Below are 9,341 nucleotides of genomic sequence, written 5' to 3' on the forward strand. Positions count from 1 at the left end.
CTGTGCCAGCTAGTGACCACTGCAGAGCTGCTTCCAGTATGAGTCATCTCAATAAATGCCAACCTGCCACTAACACACACTATGATGGGTATGACTGTAAATTGAGAATGTACTATTTGAACACACTACTCCGAATGATTCTCCCAGAGCACTGTGACCTGGGGTCCAAGGGGAGATACTCTAGCCATAACAATTTTCAGTCATACTGAGCAATAAAAGAGTCCCAGTACAATTAACCTCAAAAGCCTTGAGGAAATTCTAAGCGCTTCAATGTAATTGAGCATACTTATCTCCAATTTGACAGCTAACATAGTGACTATTGGTATAGTGCCTTCAGAAAGTATTTACAGCTTTTTCCAAATGTTGTTGTGATACAGCCTGAATTTTAAATGAATTAAATAAGAGATTTTGTGTCACTGGCATACACACAATATCCCATTACGTCAGTGGAATTATGTTCTTCGAAATATTTACAAATTAATAAAAAATGAAAAGCTGAAATGTCTTGGGGCAATAAGTATTCAACCCCTTTGTTATGGCAAGCCTAAATAAGTTCAGGAGTAAAAAATGGATTAACAAGTCACAAATTGCATGGACGGTGTGCAATAGTAGTGTTTAAAATTATTGTCTCACAGCTACCTCATCTCTGTACCCCACACACAATTATCTGGAAAGGTCCCTCAGTTGAGTAGTGAATTTGAAACAAAGACCAGGGAGGTTTTCCAATGCCTCGCAAAGAAGAGCACCCATTGATAGATGGGTAAAAAAATAAAAATTAAAAGCAGACATTGAATATCCCTTTAAGTATGGTGAAGTTATTAATTACACTTCGGATGGTGTATGAATAGGCCTAGATTCAGTCACTACAAAGATACAGGCATCCTTCCTCACTCATTTGCCGGAGAGGAAGGATACCGCACAGGGATTTCACCATGAGGCCAATGGTGACTTTAAAAACAGTTACAGAGTTTAATGGCTGTGATAAGAGAAAGCTGAGGATGGATCAACAAAATTGTAGTTACTCCACAAAACTAACATGAGTACCACTTCAGATTTTCAAGCATAGCAGCGGCTGCATCATGTTATGGGTATGCTTGGCAAGGACTAGGGAGTTATTTATGATAAAAAGAAACAATAGAGCTAAGCACAGGCAAAATCCTAGAAGAAAAACTGTTTGTCTCCTTTCCAACAGACATTGGGAGAAAAAAATTCACCTTTCTGCAGGACAATTACTTAAAACACAAGGCCAAATATACACTGGAGTTGCTTACCAAGACATGTAATTTCCCTGAGTGGCCTAGTTACAGTTTTGACTTATAATCGTCTAGATAATCTAGGGCAAGACTTGAAAATCATCTAGAAAATCTATGGCAAGACTTGAAAATGGCTGTCTAGCAATGATCACAAGCAACTTGACAGAGCTGGAAGAATTAAAAAAATAATAATATGCAAATATATTGTGTGTTAATGGGTGAGAAAAAATATATATTTAGTCCATTTTGATTTCAGGCTGTAAAAACAAAAATGTGGAATAAGTCAAGGGGTATGAATGCTTTCTGAAGTTACTGTATGTAATATGCACATACACATTGAACCGAGTTGTGGGGTAGTCATGTAGCCTATCTTGTTGGTCTCATTTGGGTCACTGAAAGAGCCAAGGGCACTATAAGAGCCTGTAACTACAATGAACATTCAGACTAGAGGTCTACACGGATCCACCTGTACCCGAACACTCAAGACCCGATCCAGGACCCATGGGGGTCTGGATCCAGAATTTGAAATAATGTCACCTGTCACGGGAATGTGTAATTTTAACTGACTTGTCCGGAAGGACCAATACAGATCTGAACATGACTTCTGCAAGAAAGAAAAAGTATAATTTATGCTGCTGCTTGTTGTTGGTCAATCATAAGTTACCAAAGAGGCAATAGGCTACAGTCATAGAGCCTCTGTGTGGGACAAAAGTTAGAAGATATCTAATCAGTTAATTTTTACATTTATGTCATTTAGCAGACAATGACCAAGAGCCAACAGGTAGGCTGCAACTTTATATTCTGAATGGAGATGTGGTTTGTAACTGTAGGACGAGAATGCGCATGCAGCCTCAATTAGCCTACCTTGCTAGCTTAACTAGCTTCTCCCGGTTTCATGCAGGCAAGACCAGTAGTAATGTTAATCCTATTGGATGACACATAACCTATGGCAGCTATTAGTCTACTATGGTGCAAGTTGGCTTGGTTTGTTGCCTTCGCTCCCTCACTCCTCCCAGTGTCACTTGCTCACACTCACAACCTTGCTCTACCTCATGCTTTAACAACTCCAGTTAATAAACTAGCTTCAAAATTGACTTTTCTGCTGCTTCCCTCACTTGGATCAAAACGGGTCTGACCAGGTCTGGTTGTCCTTGGGTCCGTTCGGGAACGGGTCTCTATATAAAAAAAAAAATGATACATTTATGCATATTGGGTCCGGATGGGATAGCCCCAGGTCCATTTCCCTACGTTTTGGACCCGTTAAGGCCTCTAGTTCAGACATGCTGCACTTGTCAAAATAACCAACCCCTCCCCCTCACGACCTTGGGGTCGTGACTCAAGGGACACAGTCTCAAAAGGCACCAACCTATCCCCTCCAAGTGTCCAGGGAGGGCAGCGCTGTGTTCGTAAATGTGCAGCCCATGCAAAGGAGCATGCAAAGGAGCATGCAAAGAGCTGAGCACCAGCTAACTGATCCTTGCATGTGTTTTTAAAAACCAATTCCTTTTTTAATCTAATCCACAAAATAGTTCCGTGTAGGCCTTCTAACTGATGCGTGTTCCTGTTTATTGCACGCATGCACTGAAGTTCCTCTTGTCTAGCTAGCTAGTAGCTACTAATGTTAGCCAGCCAGCTCTGTCAGTCAGACACGGAAGGTTGCTGTCAGCTCAAAAAAGGTCCCTCCCGACTAGCATGCACATGCTCAGACAAACACGGTCATTGACCGCAGAAGTACAACTAGAAGACCGAGGCCAAGAACGGCCTTTCATAACGAAATAAAATGTTGTTGCCATACCTTCCACGAAGGCCTTGTACTTCCCTGCTTGGAAATACTCTCGTGCTCCTTTCCTGTTATTCTAGCTACACCATTACTGGATATTGTTGAATACGATACACTTGGAATAAACCAGCGCGAGTGGAGGAGCAGGGGTGTGAGAAAAAAATCTATGCATTAGCGTTCCGAAATAGAACATGTGACATGTATTCACCCAATGGACAGAACGTGTACCTCTTTGGCACTCCCCCTTCCCTTTCAGAACCGGTCCCTCCAGTACCCTTCCATGCGCCTGTCAAATCCGTACTACGGAACCTGTCATGGTCTCCATAGCAACACATAGGGATTTAACCCTTGTCCGGTTTTTATTGGCTCATGCCTTTAAATTGGTAGCTATGTAGACAGCGCAGTGTTTGAAAATACCGTATGATCAAAAAGAAAGGGAGAGCAAAAAAGAAAAGAATGTTGCATTGTTAAATATCTCATCTAATGAGGTCAGCATCAATTCTGAAAAAATAAGTAAAAATTGGCATTTTAATAATGATCATATAAAACCACAATTACATGCGAACTGCTATTCACTAAATTATGGCAATACTCGTCCAAGGTAGAATTCAGGGGTGGGGGAAGGGGTGCAACCCCGTGTTATATGTCAGAGTGTAGGGGCTGCAATGCATGCAAATGTATTCAAATGTCAGGGCTATCATAAATACAGTGCATGAAAATGCACTCGGCTCTGTGGCTCTGGGGCAATGTTGATTGGTCACAGATGTAATAGTCCATATGTGGCCATAAAATTTCATTTATTTTGGAAACCTCATTATGGGGCATGTGTGGCACAGAACCTTATCCTTGACCTCAGGGGGCTGTGTACCATCAGACACCAATTTGAAGCCTCAGTGAGCTTGAACAGTTGCCAGATTTTCCATAATTTTTCTCTCATTAACCCAAACAACATTTCTGAATCTCATTTTCTATTCATCACCCCCCCCCCCCCCCCCCCCCCCCCTCATGCAAGCTACTGCTAAAAGTAACATGTATTATAGTCAGCTTCAGAACAGCAAGTATTGTACATGATCATTGTGTTTGTGTGTGATTGTGTTTGTGTCTCCAAGGGACAGACAGGCAATTTCTCAAAAATCTAAAATGTTCTAAAGATGTAATTTTCTACCTTTCTTAAAAATGCATCAAAGCCTTATCCATCAACTTTGAATCGTGGGGCTGAGGCAACATTTGTACCTATGATAATACTATGGACATAGACTAGATGAATTGCTAATGTTTCAGGGAGCCCCTATTGTGTTTCCTGTAACATGAGGAGGAAGTGTATTCATTGGCTTGCAAATGCTGAATAATTTATCAGAATATGACTTATTTGGTTGGACCATGAGTTAATTATCTGCTCTTTCATAGCCCCCTTGATACCCAGCTCCCAGAACCTTCATAGGCAGGACGTTCCAGTAACTTGGTTATTCCCAAAAGACCCGTTATTATGAGCTGAAAAGTCAGGCAGCAGGATAATGCAATAGAATACAGTATCTCAAATGAACCATGATGAAGTGTGTTCAATACACCATTCTGGCTGACTAGAGTGAGTCTCAAAACTCATGTTTACACCATATCATGAACAATAATGGAGTGTGTATTATGCATGAGAATCATAATGAAATATTAATGATGGTTCCCTCAGTGGCATGTAGCGTAACGGTTAAGAGCATTGGGCCAGTAACCGCAAGGTCTCTGGTTCGAAACCCTGAGCCTGCAAGGTGAAAGAAATCTGCTGTTCTGCCCTTGAGCGAGGCAGTTAACCCTGAGCAACAATTGCTACCCATATATAGGACATATATATGTAGTCCTAGATCTGAAACTAAACCGACATGGATGTGTTTATATATACTGTTGTGAGTAGAAGAGTTAGAATAACATGTTATAATAATAAAACATTTAAAAATTAACAGATTCTGTGTTGTGGTACTGTTGTTGACCAGATGTGAGGAGTTCTTAGAGAATGGGCTCATTGCATATAACATGAGCTGCAGCAAGGATCACACCATCTCTGTAATCAAAATAATACAGCCACCTGCTGGTGGAAAAATAAGCTGCATTAATCAGGATGTGCTACCCTATCTCTACAATGATTACATTAAATCTACATTGAACACATAACCAAACAAAAGCAGAAAATAAAAATCAACATAATACAAACAAAATGTGATAAAAATGGCTGAAGATAGTGTGCCTCAGAGATGGTATCTTATGACTTCATAGCTCGAGCTATGAAGTCTTAAAATGCCATCTCTGAGGCACACTATCTTCAGTCTGCTCTCACAGATTTGAGAGGTGGCCTAGTTGTTAATTCAATTAATAAACCTGAGATACTGCCACATGTTCACTGAATGGCCTTGTATATAGTGAAAATGGCTGAAACCCCATGATGAGCTGACAGTCTCCCTGAAAAGCTAACAGCTTCATAGCATTAGTGCGTCAGGTGATGAGAAGAGAGGAGAGAAAGAGGGACTCTTGTAGATAAGTGAGTCATCTGTGGAAGGCTGGGACTGACTGACATTCGCTAACTTTCTTTTTCATCTCTCTTTTCCCACCAGGATCATAGATTCAGAAGACTGTTTCTGTACTCTCCTATAACAGATGGTCCTTCTGTTGTATCTATTGTTGTCGTAACAGAGACTTGAGGATGACTGTTATCAATGGGGTTAAACAGATGCAGATCATCTCCACCGAGAAAACAGCCTTGGTGAAGGGGCCATACGTTACTGAGGTAAGCGCCTCCTTATATCATTGTGCAATGGTAGGCCATTTATACTTATAATTTGTCAATGTAGGCTACTTATATTACAATATAGGGTAGATAGACTTTTAGGAACTTGTTAGTTTAATGGAACTTGTTACTTTAAAGTGAATATCTTTCAACTATTATAGTGCAGTAGCTAAAGGGTGACGCATGAGTGATGCATGCTTTATTGAATAAGTGTCAAATAGATCAGCGTGACAAAAGAAAAGCTGGAGAAATTCATTAAACAATATTTCTGAGGTAGCGTAAGAATCCGGAAACAAAGTACAGCCCTACACTGTGTTGATAGGAGAGAGTCAATGATGAGGGACAAGGCTTGCATTCCTGTAATAAGATAATTGTTTGGTATGAAAGCAGAAATAATGTACTGTATGTATAGTACATACCAGACATATTTGACTGGTTAGTATAGGTTACAACTGTAACAGAAGTTGATATGGGCGTGTAAAAACATTTGGCCTGAACTCACTGTGAGCTCTGCTAGTCAGAATTCCACTCTGACGATGCCAGTCAGTTTGACATGTCTGTTGGTCACTGTGCATCACCCATCAAACTAAAATGGGCAGTGCTGTCCTCATAGCATATATATTTTGGTTCTGCAGGTTACCCCAGAGTAAGCTCCTGCTCTCACCTGGCAATGTGTTGCAGACAGTAATCTTGTCTGGCATGGAGGGTCAAGGTTGCTACTAAATGGCCAGCTACATGGTCAGGTCATAGAGCCTGTAAATATACAGCATTTACAAGTTAGTCCTTATAGAAATAGACCTATAAACTTAATATCTTATTCCATTAATGTATCAAAACTGCTGAACTCCATCACTATGCTATTACAACGCAATTACTAAAGTATATGTAACAACATGTTAATGCAATGTTGTTAGCTAACAAACTGGATGATGATGAATGTAATTTTGATGATGACAATAAGTAATGATTATTATGGACATGACAGGGCTCTGCATTCTATCAAGAAAATGAACAACAGTCTGAGTAACATCACAACATTATATTATTTCACGACACTTGTCACGAGCAGAATGAACAGTTTAAGGAGTGAGTCAAACGCAGGAGACTGAGGTCCGTTGGAACAATCTTAATTTAATAAATCCACGGGTAAGTTTCACATACGGCTGGGAGCATAACAGTCAGAAAAATTGACAAAAAGAAGCTCCGTTCAAAAGGCAGACGGGGCGCAGCCCGGCAACCCTAATGCCTAGATAATAAAAGTAACACCACACGTAACAACGAACAATCCCGCACAAAATCCTAGCTAAACACAGACAGACTAAATAACCCCCCCACTAATGACAAAACACAAAACAGGTGCAAACAAAAACCAGACATAACTAATAGATACTGAAACACAGATCGGTGGCAGCTAGTAGGCCGGCGACGACGACCGCCGAACGCCGCTCGACCGAGGAGAGGCGCCCCCTTCTGTGGATGTTGTGACAACACTAAGGTTTGAAGTTACATGGTAGCTGAGGACTACCACTACACAGTACATGACAAACGATCAATCATCGCACCTGTAAAAGATGGCCCTTTTGGCTTTGGCTGTAAAGACAGCTTAGTTAGAGGTGGCACTGTGTTGGCTGGGAGCTTTGTGAAAGCTGGGTGTGAGGTATCTGACTAAACTCAACTCCATGGTGAACAATGTTTCTGCTGAACCACACCAACGGAGTTGAGCAAAGATCCGGCTTTGTGTAATTCAGCTCTGACTATATCGATTGACACATGGTCAATTCTTCATAGACTCCCGAAAATGGCAAATCTGCAGAATGTGCATGTGCCAACTGAATCTCAGATGACGTAGGCTTAGATTGTGTGATTTGATTGGACAATGAGCATTTGGAGACCTAGGCACATGCACATTCTCGCCATTTGCGAGAAACAGAAACGAGCAAAGTATTGATTTTGAAAAAGTGTTAATTTCAGCAAACAAAGATAGGCATGCAACTACAGAGGACAAACATAGGTACAAGGTAGGCGTTTCATATATATATATATATATATATATATATATATATATATATATATTTTTTTTTTTTAAAGTATTAACCTTAGTTGAATCGATGTAGTCGGACCTGAATTCCACAAAGCCTGGTCTCTACTCAACGTTGTTGGTGTAGTTCATCAGAAACTTCCTTCACTGTGGAGTTGAGTTTAGTCAGCTAGGTGTGAGGTCTTCTGGCAGGACGCAAAGTGTTTGAAATGCCAGTGTTAGGGGATGGACAGTGGGGGGACAGTCTGAGAGGTTACCAAAGGACAAACACTACGCTATACTACTTTACTGTACTACCGTCGTCCCCAGTCCAGAAGAACTCAGAGGTTAACGTCTCTTAAATAATGTATCCAGATGTGACTATTATTCCTGTATGGCAAAATTTACATGGAAATTGGTTACTTTTAATAGGAAGAAAAAGTGTTAATAATTTGAGCAACATGTCTTTGGTTTGATCAGATAAAAAAAATGTCTGTCTGTTGCTGTTCATACTTTGGTTAAGGACATTGGACGTGTTTTGGTCCACAAGGGGGAGCCAATATGTTACAAACAGCTTCTGACCACACATTTCATCTTGGTCATACTGACATAGAGGGCTTGTTGGGCCCAGTGAGTTATAATTCTCAAAATGAATCTTTCATTGACTGATAGACTCACTGCAGGAATGCGTTACTGAAAAAAAAAAAAACCATACTGTAAGGTCAACATCCATATAGTGTCATCCATGAAACTCGCACTGGAGTCCACTTAAAGCAAGTAAAAACTGGACTTGTTTTAACTATGGTACTACTTTATGAATCCAACAAATACAACGTTGCTGTTTTGCAAAAGACATTCAAAAGATCAAAATAAGAATTACCTTTTAGAAAGCAAAAAAAGGAAGGAAAGCAACGAAGGACAAAGACCATGTCATGTGTGTGTGGCTTTGTGGATTTGTGTGAGCAAAGATGCAATAATAAGAATCAAACAGCTTTGCACGCTTGCTTGGCCAGCTGAAAACCATAAACACTATAAATTCACTTGTGACTAAATACTATATTGACAAAAATCAGGACTAAAAGCTTTCCTCTCTGCTGGGTGAGGCAGTCATCTCAGTGTTATTCAGTCTGGATATTCTCAAAGGGGTTTAAAAATAGATGGTAGGGAGGACATGGCTAATTGTTATCTTGAACAATGAGAATTGCTGAAGTAACACGCTCTACAGTATATGTGGTTGTTTCCTGAATAGACAGTCTTTCTGGTTTATCCTCAAATTATTTATTTATGCTTTAAAGTGACTCTACCCGCCTCGTTATGCCTTTTTGAATGTTCCTGAATGAAAGGGCTTGGGAGTGGCTTTGGAGTTGCCACTCGAACCTAAGTTTCCATGTTTGTGCTAGAAATCCTCAGTTTGTTCTTCATTGTTGCATACTTCTTCAATGTGTCCTCCTGAATGTTTATATTTTTAGGGAGTTTGGCTGTGTTGTGAGGAAGGATATTTGTATATTTAGTACAAAGCTT

The 9,341-nt window shown here is 40.3% G+C and overlaps 1 protein-coding gene across 3 annotated transcripts in view; it reads right to left on the bottom strand.

Annotated features, from left to right (window-relative positions):
- The window catches only part of LOC106583010 (polyhomeotic-like protein 2), a 47,744-nt gene extending 44,403 nt beyond the window's left edge, over positions 1-3,341 (bottom strand). For 2 of the 3 annotated variants that reach the window (XM_045705345.2, XM_014166734.3), the window contains exon 1: positions 3,049-3,210. The gene's annotated coding sequence lies outside the window, so the exon portion shown is untranslated. Of the gene's footprint in view, positions 1-3,048; positions 3,211-3,261 lie in introns of those variants that run through there. The other variant, XM_014166737.3, reaches the window with a different exon arrangement.
- Positions 3,342-9,341: the final 6,000 nt, after the last annotated feature.

The sequence above is a fragment of the Salmo salar genome, chromosome 22, assembly GCF_965601325.2.
Source record: "Salmo salar chromosome 22, fSalSal1, whole genome shotgun sequence".
Classification (NCBI taxonomy): Eukaryota; Metazoa; Chordata; class Actinopteri; order Salmoniformes; family Salmonidae; genus Salmo; species Salmo salar.